This window comes from Bidens hawaiensis, unplaced genomic scaffold (genome assembly GCF_021521415.1).
Source record: "Bidens hawaiensis isolate Kalapana, Puna unplaced genomic scaffold, B.hawaiensis_p1.1 tig00053158_1, whole genome shotgun sequence".
NCBI classification, from domain to species: domain Eukaryota; kingdom Viridiplantae; phylum Streptophyta; class Magnoliopsida; order Asterales; family Asteraceae; genus Bidens; species Bidens hawaiensis.
In genome coordinates, this window is record NW_027499573.1 from 20,140 (window position 1) to 36,278 (window position 16,139).

The following is a 16,139-nucleotide window of genomic DNA, read 5'->3' on the forward strand; positions in this document are numbered from 1 at the left end:
TCAAAAATTAAATTAATCACATATTAATTTCTTATTGTTATTATTTATAGTAGATTCAATTGATTATTAGATTCCACACTCGAAACATAAGTGTTTTTTTATATTCACTGTTTTAAATTTGGTTATGTATGTTCAATATTTTTTTTTTGAATTTGTGTTCACAAATTTTAATGTCACTAAATTTTTCAATAATATATAATAAACACGTATTATATTTTTATCCATTTTAACTAAAAAGTTTTTTAAACGTAATATAAATCTTCTAATTATAACATCCAAACAATTTGATAGTCTAAGTCTTCATAATGTTTTCAAAAAATATTAAAAATATTTGATAATTTATTTCCTATATGTTTATATTTTGTTTTCATTGATTTTGCATCATATTTTTTCACCTTTAATTATTTTCAAAGTCAACATAAATTTTTTTAATCTTTCCAAAGTTATTTGAAAATTCATTTATTGTAAAATGTTTTCAAGTTTACCAATTTTAACAAAAATATTAATGTCAATGATCATTTAAAATTTTGTTGCAAGATTGGTCAAAAATCAAACAAAATTTCATAATTTTTAAAGTTGACTAATTCCAATTTTTTTATATTTTGTAACTATTTTGAAAATATTTCAAAATAGGTTGTTTTAGAAGAGTATAAAATTTGTTAGGTATAAAATGACAGCCAAAAAAGGTTTTTATATTTCAATATATTTAGTGACAAGCTATTCCACCCGCGTGTCACGCGACGGGCCTATACCCTAGTAATAATAATAAAGTGTTTGGAATTGTGTTCCCTTCCTTCCAATTCCAATTCCAATTCCAATCTTAACGACACCGGCACCATGGCAAGCGAAGGTACTGGTTTCTTCCGATTGTAAATTGATACCATCTGATTTGTTTTGTTTTGTTTGTTCAGCCATGAAGAAGAAGTATCCATGTGTTACCAAGGAATACGAGACGGCTGTTGATAGAGCCAGGATGAAACTTAGAGGCTTAATAACTAACAAGAGATGTGTTCGTCGGATGCTGCTTTTGGCGTAACAGTTTCTTTCTTTTTCTTTACCATACATATATATACATGCATTTGTTAATTAAGGGATATTATTATTATTATTTTGTGAATGATTTTTCAATACAGATGGCACTCTGCTGCTACTTATGATGTGCATACCAAAACCGGAGGTCCTTTTGGCACCATGAGGTTTGAGGCTGAGCTAAGCCACGCTGCCAACGCTGGCCTTGAAATCGCTATCGACCTACTGGAGCCTATTAAGAAACTGTTCCCCATAATATCATACGCTGATCTCTATCAGTTGGCTGGTGTCGTTGCTGTTGAAGTTTCCTGAGGTCCTCTTGTTCCTTTCCATCCCGGTAGGGAGGTTAGTTTTGTTCTTTTTCTAATTCTTTTTCTTTTAAAAGGTTATTTGAGGATTAATGGCTGACATTTTTTTGATGTTCATGTTCTATGCCTATTTCTTAATATTGCTTCAGGGCAAACAGGAGCCCCCAGTTGAAGGTCGGCTTCCTGATGCAGATAAGGGTGGGTTAGTTTGTTTACTTTGGATATGATTGATCATTTCATGTCTATGGCTGTTAAGTGAACTATTTCAGGAGGCGACCATTTGAGGGATGTATATGTCAAGACCATGGGCCTTGATGACGTCGACATTGTGGCACTTTCTGGTGGCTACACCCTGGTTGCTTTGTCTTACTATTATCTTCTCATTATTTCTCTTTCAACAAACAATTTCTTATGTAAGAAATAATTTTTTGGGAGAGCTTCGCAGGAAGCGGAAATTTGGAGTTGATGGACCATGGACTACCACTTCATTTGTCTTTGACAACGGCTACTTCAAGTAAGATTTACTTTTTGATTCAATTATCTTAATGCAAATCCTAAATAGTAGGTGTAAACAGAGTCCTTCTTGCTGGTGAGAAAGAGGGTCACCTACCACCACCTACCTACAGAGCTCTTCTTGATGACCCTGTCTTCCGACCCTTGGTTGATAGATATGCTGCTGTGAGTACATTTTTAATTTCTGTATACAATTAAGATGATTACTTATTTGCATCCATACTCGGTTGATATGTTTTTCTGAATCAGGATGAGGATGCTTTCTTTTCTGACTATGCAATTTCCCACATGAAACTCTCTGAGTTGGGGTACTTTGATTCATTTTTTCATCAAAAACATATAATGGCGTTTGTGTCGAGGAATGACGCTTATTTGTTTGACATGGTTACCAGATTTGCAGATGCATAAGGATTGTAGGGAGGGGTGCTGCTACTGGATCTTTATGTTGAAACTTGTAAATGTTTTTGTTTTGTTGACTTGAAAATAAGATTACAAAAATACATTGTGTGGCAAGTGGTTGGAGTTTCGTTGATGAACTCTTCTTTTGTTATAATAGATTTGCTCCATTACTTGTGATTGAACTGTATCTGCTTTATATTTGAACCCTGCTTGCTAGGTTTTTTTGGTTTTCCGCTCACCCCTACTGCTTGCTGTTTACCACAAAGCAAACACGATGGCCAGGGAAAGAGGTCTCCGTTACATACAATAATCAATTTGCAATATCCATGTCTCTTCGATCGAATAATTGAAGATGCATTCCAATAATTTTCTGCTGAAATTGGTGAATAGTTCTATTATTGTTGTATTTCTGACACTTCCATTAGTTCATGATGTCTAAGAGGTCTACCTACGGAGTCAGATGAGAATCCGAAGATCAATCGTATGAAACTTTGGGCCATAAGCGAAGTCCTTGCTAAGTTTTGGTGAGTTGTGGTTATATATTCTTTGCTTTCCAAACTCAATTGTAAACCAAGGTGTTGGTTAGGGATGCTAATTGGTTTATTATGCTGTTGAAAATTATGTATTAATTGAGGAAGTTGAAGAAGGTGACTAGGAGAAATGGTCAGATGCTTGCTATTAATGAGGTAAATGTCATATATTATCTGATGTATTGATGCATAACTATTTATATATATGTGTTGATCTATGCAGTCGATATCACAGATATATCAGTGATATATTGGTTATCGGTCCCTTGGCGATATGTAAATCAGAATATTGGTACCGACAATATCAACGATATTGACCGATATTGGACTAATATTTGACCAATATATCACCGATATTCCCGATATCAGTGTTTTAAGTCTTAATTATCAAATTTTAGTTAGTGTTCAAAGTTAGTGTTTTAAGTCTTAATCAATTCTTACTTGCTACGATTGCTAGTGTTTTGCAATTTGCAAAAGGTTAATTTGTTAATGGTAGAAGACTATACTGAATTATTAGTGTTAAATTGCTATATATATTAATTTTACATGATATTAAAATTACCGATATCTCACTGCGATAACCGATATCTCTAATATCGATCCTCGACCGATATCCGATATTTTGCCGCATTAACTGCTTAGGTATTGATTTGGTTTTAATCTAACTTGATGTATTTGGTTTTTCTTGTTTTATGTTTTTGGAATCTAAAGTAGTTACAGTGTTACACATAACCCAACAGTTAGGATATAAGGGCTGAATGCAAGGAACTTAATACTTAATATTCTAATATAACACATATTTAATGGAGTTATATTTCTTACTTTTGACTATACTACTCTTAGGCTTCTTGTACCACACTTGGATGTGTTTTCTTTTGTAATCAAGTTTCAGTATGACCATATTTTAGTTAGCATGCTATTGTAGACTGTAGTGGCTACCAATTTGGTATTGTAGAATGAATCTGAAAATGCCTGAGTTAAGCGGGTCAAAGTATTGCTATATTTTTTAAACTTGAAATACTTATAAATCATTACTTACATTAGTAGTAAATATATGATTACAAAATATTTCTTAAACAATCTACACTTATTTCATTACTTTTGTTTAAAGTGATAAGTTTTGTGCCAGTTTTAACCCATTTGACTTTTTAAGCCAAACTTTTATTTTACTCGGTTGGGGTTCCTCTTCAAAGGAATGTTGTCGAGGGCTTGCTCTCTTGTTTGAATCGCTCTTGGATCTGTCTACCTCAAACATCAAAATTCAAAGGAATGTTCAAAACAGGTAACTTTGAATGACTACTAACATTTATTCTATCTTTTGGACCCCATTGTATTAGTAACCATCCAATGTTACTAACATTTATTCTATTGAAAGTGTTCGTGTTTGTTTGTGCTTGTTTGTTGACGGTATAAAGTATAAACACACGATTCATGAATGTAAACGAACAAACAAAACCGAGCCTGAACCAACTAAAGTAAATTCGAACAATGTGTTGGGGCCTAAAAGTTTTAAATGGATATATCAATGGACTTAAAAAAACGTATACTATCGAGCCCGAGGAGTGTGCTTCCAGCAAATTTAAAAGTACAATCGAGTTTGGGGGGTATGCTTGGGAAAATCTCAAGTTTGGTCTTGCAATTAATGTGGTAAAAAATCTGATATCGGTCATTTGAGATATAGGTTATTGCGGCGGGATATCGGTGTGTGTGTGTGTGTATACACTATATTAAAATACATATCAGAAGGACGATATGGTAATTTACCAAAAACTTTTAATTTTAAGAGTTGTGCAACTCTTTATGCATACTGTACAATCCATCCAAGCCCAAAGACTACAATGGTTTGATGGAGCGGGACTTGAAGGGGGAATTCGAAATAAGGAGATTCAAATTTCAAAATGCCAAAACCATCTTTATTGTCTGCCTCCTCCTTCCCGATTCTCAAACCCTAATCATCTCATTTCTCTCATCAAACTACTGCAGCCACCATAGCCCCCTATACCACGTTTTCGTCAAAGTCTAACTCTACGGAACTGAAGACGGGGAATCTTAGACGGCTCAGGTGGTGTTCGAGTGTAGTGGTAGCTGTAGGTGTTAATTGGCGATGGATCTGTTAAACAGAGGCAGCAGCAAGGCTGTGTATGGTAACAAATCGACAGCTACAAGTCGATTCTCTGGTAACCCCTAAGTTTTTTGGGTAAAATCTCCAAGAAGATAGTCTTTCTTTTGTGGATCGTTTCTTTCTAGTCTGAACATGTTTTCGTTTGTGGCTTTTTGTTTTGTTCGTTTATGTAATTTAGTTTACTTATTAATGCTTAATGATTTGTTCATGGTTTCAGGGTTGTCTTGTTATTCTGTGTGTTGCATCTCAAGGTAATTCCATTAGTTTTATTTGTTTGTAGTTAGGTTTGTTTGTGTTAGAATTAATCGTTTATTTATCGGGTTGGGTCGTTAGTATTTTAGATTGGTTTGAGTTTGCTTAGTTGGATGCATGAATAAGAATGGCTTCAAGAATCACGTGAGCTGCATGGCTGGAGTTTAAAGGCATGTATTTGTGGTTTTATATTTGATTTTATTTAATAGTTAAAGACATGGTAGTTGGTTTGACCAGTTTACATGGAAGTGTACGTGGAGAGTAGTGGTGTACACTATGGTTAAAAACGTGGTCATATGTGTACCGAGTCTATAGGTAGAAATGGTCATTAATTAGGTAGTATTTTCTTCCTTATTTTTGCACGTTCTCTTGTACGGCAGCTATGGAATGAATAAAATATCCATCTTTTCTCTTCTTTACTGCATGTTTCACATTTGAGAATTGTTCATTTTATCTTCTGCAAGTTATTTGTTCGTGAGTTTTGAGTGAGAGTTATAAAGGCCTGATAACCAACAGTTTGTTTATGGAATTTGCTAAATGATTTGTTGTTATTTGTTTTTGAAGAGGTGTGTAGTTCTGCTTGCGGTTTCAATAGGTAAACAACATATTTCAATAGTGAATTCTGTTGTCATTATAATATGTTTAATTTTACGTTGGACTTTGTCATTTTCCCTATGTTTAGTTTTCAGAATCAGGTCAGGGAGGAATTAACTTTGTCAACTAATCAAGATAATAATATTGTTATGGCTATTTGGAGCTGAAGAAGAAAGAAACACATTGTTGTGCCTGAAAGTGTAAATAAGTCTTTACATTAAAAGTTGATCTCTTTTTTTTATTTGAAATCATAATAATAATTATTTTATAATCAATTTTTAGGTACAGTTAGGCAATTCTCCTGTTTAGCAGACTTTATCAGACTGACAGAAAGGTCGGGAAGGGTGGTTTTTGAGCAGGTTTATGTTAGTAGGAGGGTTAGTGGCGGATTAGATTGGCTTCTCTGCCGATCAGTTGCAAGAGCTCGTGCATCCGCCATTCTATGCGTAAGCTGCCTAAATAATTAACTGAGATACAAATGAACTTTAACTTCAAGATGTATATATTTTTGTTGGATTATATGCTCTGCCATATAGGACCTCATTGCCTCATGCATATAAATAACATATCTACCGTATATGTTGGAGGACCTAGCTTTGGATGTGGATAATTGAGGTAATAAAGCTTGGTAAGTATTGCTTTAAATTTCCTCTGTTTTTGTTAAGGAACAGATTTGGTATAAGGGGGTTCGTGGATTTATATTTGTTATAACATTCATCAGAACAATTTTGGGGGTTGTTTAAGGAACAGTTTTGTTATACATTTGGTGAGCCCATCAAGAGACCACAGGGATGGCAAACCTTGCTCTTGGGGGTTGTTTACAGAACTAAAAGAAGCTTTTGCAGTTTCTGATGGGATAGCCAAGCAGGCGTTTTCTTCGATCAAAACAGTTCTTCCTATGTTGGAGAGAAGAAAATGGTATGTTGTATTATTTTTGTAGTCAACTCTCTATTATGTCCACCGGTACACGTCAATAATAATCACACTAAATCTATTATTTTTTTCAATGTAAATTTTCTATGCACAGAATTGCTATTGAAGTTGGTAGAGAAGAGCTTGTTGCTAGCATGGACAAAGTGGGAAGATTATTTGGGCTAAACATAAGTGTTGGAGCTGATTATGAGGTTTGCACATATGTTTTTTATGTATTCTTAGGCTTGTAAAATGCACTGAACGAACACGCGTGGGGTATCAACTTGTCCATTCGTTTAACTTCAACTGAACAAATGATTGAACGCGAACAATTAGAAGAACAGGGTCTTCTTGTTTGTGTTCGTTCGTTAAAATAATTAACGTGTTCCTTTGTGAATATTAAAAGCTAAAGGCTCGCGAAATGTTTTGTGGGATTTGTGGGTTTGACTGTTTAACCCTTAAATTTTTTGTTTTGTTTACCTTTTAAATGTGTTTTGTGTAAAGAGCTCAAACTGTAGACAAAAAATAATTTACTAAAAATAATTAACGAGTAATTAACAGTTTTAACAAATTTTTAAAGTTAACCCATAGTTACCATGAGTCTTTATATAAATTTGTTTTTTTCTTTAATTCTACAACTATATATTTAAAGTATTAACATGTAAAAACAATACAAAAATATTTGGGTCAAGTGGGTCGTGTTCAAGTCAACCTGTGATAATGCGGACTGTGTTCGAGCTCACCTGTCTAACATGGCTTTTGGGTCCGGGTTGTGTTCATGTCTGTGACAAAATTTCAGGTTTGCGTCAGGTTGGACCCGCAAACATAACCTGTCAGACACACCTATAGAACTTATCCTCCATTTTGAATACTTATAAAGTTAAATATTTTTGCCCACAAAATACATAATTACATAATTACTCTACTTGTATTATAATGACTCTACTTGATTCTCACAATTAGCACGTTAATTTCATTTGCACGTTAACTTTCCCCTATATATATATATATACATATCAATTTATCACTAACAATTCAACATACTCTCCAATCATTTAACAAATTAACCTTTTGCAACTTGCAAAAGCAACAAACACCAACAATTGTAGCAAGTAGGAACTGATTGAGACTTATAACGTTGACATTAAAAGTAACAATTGGCATTTAAGACTTAAAACACTAATAGCAGCAATAAGAAGAAAAGACGAATGGAAGAACTATGAAGAAAGGTACTGATATTGGGAAAAAAAGTGATATATCGGTACCGATATATTGACCGATAACCGATATAGCATCATTATTGACTGCATAGGGTCATTTATGAGTGGGCTAAGGTTTCTCTCTCTTTGTCTTACGCACAAGCAATGAAATAAATAAGTGTCTACCGGCAGCTAGCTTCTTTTTTGTTCATCTTAGGAGTGTGCGTGAAACGAAGATGATACAGCTAGAAATGTGATAGAAATAGTTTTAACTTTACACCTAAATATAAAAAAATATAAAACATGGGCCTGCTGTCATGGGTTATAACGGGGTTAGGTCATTATTTGTCTTGGTTGTTTACATTGCTGTAAATTTTACAGGCTGTTAGTGGTCTTTGCTTCTTCCAACACACAAAATTGAGGATTTAGGGTAGTAGTATAAAGGTTTGTATTGAACCAGTTTACGGCATCTCTAGGTTGTGTGAAACATTGATATAGCGAAGCAGTATGCTGTAGGTTTTGACACCTTGCTTATGGGGTGTGCACATGTAATATATATATGTGTGTGGGCACTCGGGGGGGGGGGGGGGAAGTGAAATTGCACTAATTTGGACGTTATTTTACTATTTTTGTGAAAATAACGTTAAAAGTGGCGGAAGATTAATCATGCATCATGGTCGTTGATAGCCGAATGACCAGGGTACATGCACCAATCTGCCGGTGTCCCGATGGTTGAGTGCTATGTGCCTTATGTCCAAGGCTTGATGCAAAACTACTATCAAGCCGGGATCTCAACGGAAGCAACCTCTCTATTCCTACGGGGTAGAGGTAAGGCTGTCTACATCTTACCCTCCTCAGACCCAACCATGACTTTGTTATTGGTAGGATTTACTGAGTACGATAATGATGATACGTTGTAGGTTTTGATCTTTATGTAACATTGATATTGTAGGTTTTAAAACACTCAAATACAAACTTGTTAGCGGGTCAACCTATTTTTCAACAGGGTAACACGAACACGACCTGTTTATCAAACGGGTCAACCCGAACATGACCCCGCTTTTTAAAACAGGTCAAGTTTGCCAACCCAAATATGCGGCGGTTTAAAACTTCATAAAATGTAAAACAATCTTAAGCTATTTATTATTATTTATTTTTATTATTATTATTGTTATTGTTATTTTTTTTTAAATGTTCAACATCATTTGTGCAGAATTGGTCTCATGTGAATGCTATTGTTGAGCAGTTAAACCAAATACCATCAAAGCAACATGGAACTGATATAATGCGCATAAGACCATGGTGTATCTTTTATTGTTTATGTCTTTAATATCTTAAATATAAATACATTATAACTCAAGATTTGGTTTTAAGGTATATTTGAAGTCTTTTTTCTTAATTGTCTCAATGCATAGGTATCTTTGATGGACAAGCTCGGTTTTATTGGCAGACAATTATTTTAGGGTCTTATCTAAATCCAGGTCAGATCCTGTTTTGACCTGCCTGGCCAATTTCAATCTACGGGCCCTGTCACGACTGCAAGCTACAGTCAAACAGACTGAAAAAATAGATTGAAAGGGAAATAGGTCAAATTGGTCATACAGACTGAAAGTCAACTCAACTTTGCTAAAAACAGACTACTGAAAAGTTATATAACACAATAACATTACTAAAACTTCAAATTGGTCAAAAAGAGTGAAAGCCAACGTAAGTATATGTTTACTGTAATATTTATAAAATGGGAAACAAGTCAAATTGGTCTGGTGGGCTGAAAGTCAACTTGAGTCTATAATCTATATAGTCTTTAGTTTTTTAACAACATAAAATAAGAGTCTCAGCAAATAAAACCATTCTAATTCGAACCTAATCGAATGACTAAAAACAAAATTCGATTGCAATTTGAATCGAATTTCGAGTTCTTCATGTCCGATTTGTGTATTGAACACTCCAACCCAACCAATCAACCCACCACTGTTAGCGTCTGTTATTTTTATATTTAACTAACTTTAGTCTGTCATTTCATTTCAGGATGTTTGTCAAAGCTACAATATTTTTCTACAATGCTCGATAAAAAATGCGTAAAGATGAATATTGATGCTGACATGGAATTGAAGGATGATATCAGCACATTAAAACGAAGACCACCATTTATTGCATGCGAGTGTACGTTCAGTATCCCTGAATTTGAAGAGTATTGGGTCCCGATTCATCTCTCTTCTATGCAAATATATATAACAATATTGTTCGATTTTAGCTACAAATTTGGAGGCACTCAATCACACGGGTCCAATCCAAAAGGTTCTTTTTGTGGTTGTATTCCTTATATTACGTTTGGTAGATGCTTCTTAATCTGATTAGTTACTTTTGCAGTGCTGTGACCACCCGTATCTTGTGGACCCCATTCTGGGTAATTCATAGAAGATATCAACGGGGCATTTTTGTCACACCCGGCCCTGAACAGCGGAAACAGCCTGGCGCGCGCGAGTGGGGATTGATACTTAAGCACGGGCCATTGCAAACATTCAAAGTAAGATTTTCATTGCGCATGAAAAGTTTAATACAAATACATTACATTGTTTAAAAATTACATAAAAACATCCAAGTATAAAAACTGTTGAAGATTTCCACGCCATATCCCCTTGCGCGGCGGGAACAACCACGCGCATCGAAGGGATAGAACTAAAATCTTCCAAAAAGCTAGTTTTAGATGTTCAGCGTGAGGTGCTCTAAGTGTGACTCCATGCTACCTAGTTATCTCCTGAAAGACACGTAAAACATTTGAATCAGTATAAACTGAGTGAGTTCACAAGTTTTAGTAACTTGATAAATCGTATTGCATCATAATCTTGATAAAAATCATTCTGAAACATAATTCTGATAGCATCATTAAAGCACATGCTTGGTAAAACATAGTTCTATCAACACATTCTGATAAAATCGTTCCGCGGGTTACGCGCGAACATTTCTGGGAACTGTGCTCGTCTGTGTAAGTGGCGCTGCCACTACGAGCGAATAATACCGTCCCGCGGGTTACGCGCGGACACATCTGAAAAACCGTGCTCGTCTGTGTAAGTGGCGCTGCCACTACGAGCGAATAATACCGTCCCGCGGGTTACGCGCGGACACATCTGAAAAACCGTGCTCGTCTGTGTAAGTGGCGCTGCCACTACGAGCGAATAATACCGTCCCGCGGGTTACGCGCAGACGTTGTGCCGGAAAACAAGGCGCTCGTCTGCGTAAGAGGAGCGACCTCTACGAGCGGGCTCAAACCCATAGTACTGCCCCATGACCATACTAGGCACTCGTCTGCGTAAGTGGTGCGACCCCTACGAGTGGGCGGATCAAACCAGCAGTCCCTACCCTTAGAGTTCCAATGGTAAAGTGATCACTCGAATCTGGTGCACTAACATCGAAAAACCATAGATAACCGTTCGCATTGCTCATCATGAAACATAACTTAAACACATAATCGCTTGCATAGCTTGTAAGTATACCATGATAAAACATTATTTAAGTACGTGTCCCTCGCCCCGAAAACAGTTTAAAAATAGTGAAAACAGTGAAAATAGGGGCTGTGAGACTCACCTGTGGTTCTTGTTAAGGGATTAATCGAGATTTGGGTTTTCTTGGTGTTGGCCTTTGAATTGAAGGTCTAGAATACGATTAAATAACAAGAAGTATATATATTAAGATCAAGAAATAGGAGAATATAAGGGTTGGAAAGTAGATCTCAAGGTTATATTCTCGGCTTACCTAGTAACAGGATCGGAAATGAAAACAACGGATGCTTGGGAGATGATTAGTGCAAGTTTGCAGTTCTTAAGAGAGAAGTTTGAAGTGTGTTTGGGTGATAACTTAGGTTACATATTTATAGGCAAACTCAAGGGAACACAATCCCTTGCTTTAGGGGATTGTAATCTTTTCATATCTAGGTGTAATGATGATAAAGTATGGAAATTATTATTATTTATTTAAGAGTGGAGTAGTGGATAAAAGATTTTGATTTGATTTGGTCAGGACATGCAGGTCTGGGGTTGGTGAGAATAGGGTGGCTGACAGTTGACTTTTCATGTTACAGTGTGCTTTTTCAGGTACTTTTGTCAGTGTACAGTAAAAAGTGGAAAATCTCTGAAACACGCTACTGTTTCCTTTTGGGCGGGAGTAATCTCCTTACGTCTGGAGAATAGACTGAGTGTTCTGTGCGTATCACTTTGTGCGCATAGCTTTCTGCGTGAAGGACATTTCTTTGCTGCGGGTAGGCACGTAACCTTCTCGCAGTTAGGGACATTGAGTTTCATTTGTAGATTCTCCAGGTGGTCTTGGTATTTCAACATAGTGATCAGTTATGTTGAAGTCAATTCCATCTTGGAGCTTCAGACAAACTAGCTCTCAATGTTCCCGCCATGCGGGGAGGTTAGTTCCCTTCCGCACGCGCATAAACGATTTAGGATGCACCCGCCTTAGCATCATGCGGGATGGTCAACCCATTAGACAACATAACGTTAAGGTACATGAAAACATAAAGCCAAAACATTCGCGCATGGCGCATATAACATATGCCCACGCTGGTTCTTAACATGGCGCGCTCGCGCAGGGCGCACATAACAAATGCACGCGCTGACTCTAACATAGCGCGCTCGCGCAAGGCGCATATAACATAATTACCTAATATTTAGGTTGATTACTTGGTTTAAGGGATTGGGAATTTACCGGGTGTCACATTCTCCCCCTGTTAAGCGAATTTCGTCCCGAAATTTAGGAGACGTTGCTGGCAGAAGCCATGCTCTGAAAGAGGTGTGGGTATTTCTTGCGTATTTGATCTTCTCTTTCCCAAGTGAATTCAGGCCCACGCCTTGATTTCCATTGAACCTTTACTAACTTGATTTTGCTTCTGCGTAACTTTTGTTCTTTCCAATCGGTTACTGCTATAGGTTCTTCTACGAAGTGTAGCTGTTTGTCGATGTGAATCTCTTCCAACGGCAAAATCAACGTTTCGTCAGATAAGTACTTTTTGAGGTTGGACACATGAAACGTATCATGAACTCCACTGAGTTCGGCGGGTAAACGGAGTTTATAAGCAACCGGACCGATCCTTTCCAGGATCTCAAATGGTCCAATGTAGCGCGGATTCAACTTTCCTCGCTTGCCGAAACGGGGGACTCCTTTCCATGGAGAGACTTTCAAAAGTACTCTATCCCCTACTTGAAACTCCAACGGTTTCCTTCGCACATCTGCGTAGCTCTTCTGTCTGTCGCGCGCTGTCTTAAGGCGATCCCGTATCTGAAAAATCTTGTCTGTTGTTTCTTGGATCAATTCTGGACCAGTCATTTGCTTGTCACCCACTTCAGCCCAGCACAGTGGGGATCTACACTTGCGCCCATACAAAGCTTCAAACGGCGCAGCCTTGAGGCTTGTGTGATAACTGTTGTTGTAAGAAAATTCAACCAATGGGAGATGAGTATCCCAGCTACCTCCGAAATCGATCGCGCACGCGCGTAGCATATCTTCCAATGTCTGGATTGTTCGCTCGCTTTGCCCATCCGTTTGAGGATGATAAGCTGTACTCATATCAAGACGAGTACCTAAAGCCCCTTGTAACGATCTCCAAAATCTTGAGGTGAACCGACTATCTCTATCAGAAATGATGGACACTGGGACTCCATGTTTTGAAACTACTTCTCGAATATACAATCGGGCTAACTTTTCCATCTTATCGGTTTCCTTGATCGGCAGGAAGTGCGCTGACTTAGTTAGCCGATCCACAATAACCCAGATCGTGTCGTAACCCCCAGGTGTCCTTGGCAGTTTGGTGATGAAGTCCATAGAGATTTGTTCCCACTTCCACATGGGAATTTCTGGCTGTTGAAGCAACCCTGACGGCTTCTGGTATTCAGCCTTTACCTTCGAACACGTCAGGCACTTACTGACATACGTCGCGATGGCGCCTTTAAGATTGGGCCACCAATACAGCGCTTTAACATCTTGGTACATCTTGTCTGCGCCAGGATGTACGGAATACCGCGTTTTGTGAGCTTCGTTTAATACTTGCTCGCGCAATCCTCCCCTGAGAGGGACCCATATGCGGTTAGCAAAATATCGAGTGTCGTTCTCTTTGATCTCCAAATTCTTAATCATACCTCCAAGGGATTCGTTTTTAACAAACTCTGGTTTCAAGGCTTCTTGCTGAGCGTCTCGGATGCGGGTAGAGAGATCTGTGTGAATGGTCAACCTTAGAGCCTTGACTCGTAGCGTTTTTATTCGCTCCTTCCTACTTAGCGCGTCTGCTACTACATTCGCCTTTCCAGGGTGGTACTTAATTTCACAATCATAATCATTCAACAACTCCACCCATCTTCGTTGCCTCATGTTTAAATCCTTTTGATCAAATATATGTTGAAGGCTCTTGTGATCCGTAAAGATTATACACTTTGTACCATAGAGGTAATGGCGCCAAATCTTTAGCGCGAAGACAACCGCTCCAAGTTCCAGATCATGCGTTGTGTAGTTCTTTTCATTGGCCTTGAGTTGGCGCGAGGCATACGCTATGACTTTGTCTCGCTGCATAAGGACACATCCGAGTCCCTGATGTGAAGCGTCGCAGTAAACGACGATGTCATCCGTCCCCTCGGGCAGAGACAGAATTGGCGCACTACATAACTTCTGTTTTAACATTTGAAATGATGTTTCCTGATTTTCGCCCCAAACAAACTTCTTGTCTTTCTGAGTTAGCGCGGTCAGTGGTAGAGCTATCTTGGAGAAGTTCTCAATGAAGCGTCGATAGTAGCCAGCTAGTCCTAGGAATTGCCTCACCTCAGTTGGGGTTTTTGGCGCTTCCCAGTTTTCGATGGCCTTGACTTTGGAAGGATCAACGTGTATTCCTTTCTCGTTTACAACGTGACCGAGAAAGTGAACTTCTCTAAGCCAAAACTCACATTTGGAAAACTTTGCATACAACTTTTCTTTCCTCAACAATTCCAAAATCAATCTCAGGTGTTGCTCATGCTCGGCCTTGGTCCGAGAGTAAATCAGAATATCATCTATAAACACAATCACAAACTTGTCCAAGTATGGTTTGCACACGCGGTTCATCAGATCCATGAATACAGCCGGCGCATTAGTTAGCCCGAAAGGCATCACTAAGAACTCATAATGGCCGTATCTAGTTCGGAAGGCTGTTTTCGGCACATCTTCCTCATGGACCCTAAGTTGGTGATATCCTGACCGTAGATCTATCTTCGAATAATAACTGGATCCCTGCAACTGGTCAAATAAGTCGTCAATCCTCGGTAAGGGGTACCGATTCTTGACTGTCAGCTTGTTCAGCTCCCTATAGTCAATACACATTCTGAACGAACCATCCTTCTTCTTAACAAACAGTACTGGAGCTCCCCAAGGTGAGAAGCTTGGGCGTATGAAACCCTTATCCAATAGTTCCTGTAACTGATTGGATAGCTCTTGCATCTCAGATGGAGCTAATCGATAAGGCGCTCGAGCTACTGGCGCAGCTCCTGGGACTAAATCAATACGAAATTCTACTTGTCGCGGCTGCGGCAATCCGGGCAAATCTTCAGGAAAAACTTCTGGAAATTCGCGCACTACTGGTAAGTCTTCAATTCTTCGCTCTTCTCCTTTCTTCTCTACGACATGCGCCAGGAAGGCGTAGCACCCTTTCCTTAGGCACTTGCGCGCCTTTAGGCACGAAATCAGTTTCGTCGCAACTCCCCTTCTTTCCCCTTGAATTACCAAGGTTTCTCCGTTCAACAGTGGGATCCGAACCTGCTTCTCATGGCAAATAACTTCCGCGCGGTTCTCGACTAACCAATCCATACCTACCACAATGTCAAAACTTCCCAAGTCTATTGGTAACAAGTTAATATTGAACCCGTGACCTCCCATGACTATTACACATTGTTCAGTTCTTTCGTTCGCGCATAACTGCCTTCCATTGGCTAGTTCTATAGTATAAGGCGTGTCTAGCCTACTGGTTGCTAAGCCTAGGGAGTTTTTAAACTCAGCAGATATAAAACTTAGGTCAGCGCCAGTATCAAATAAGACAGATGCAAAAAGGCCGTTAAGCAAAAACGTACCGGTTACCACATTCGGCTCTTCTTTAGCTTCACCCGCGCCGATCACAAAAGCTCTTCCGCGAGCTTGGTTTCCCCTTTGCGGGCAATCCCGACTGAAATGCCCTGGCTTTCCGCATGCGTAGCAGTTGTCACTGGCTCCAGCTTCTTTAGCACGGCAATTCATCGTCTTGTGCCCTGGCCTGTTACATTTGGCG

General features: G+C 38.3%; 1 pseudogene across 1 annotated transcript; it reads left to right on the top strand.

Moving 5' to 3' along the window:
- Window positions 1-767: 767 nt before the first annotated feature.
- LOC143599977 (L-ascorbate peroxidase, cytosolic-like) lies at window positions 768-2,426 on the top strand (annotated as a pseudogene). The gene is made up of 8 exons (XR_013147394.1): window positions 768-1,032; window positions 1,134-1,374; window positions 1,487-1,535; window positions 1,607-1,692; window positions 1,775-1,851; window positions 1,913-2,015; window positions 2,100-2,158; window positions 2,243-2,426. The product of XR_013147394.1 is annotated as an L-ascorbate peroxidase, cytosolic-like (transcript).
- The last annotated feature ends 13,713 nt before the right edge of the window (window positions 2,427-16,139 follow it).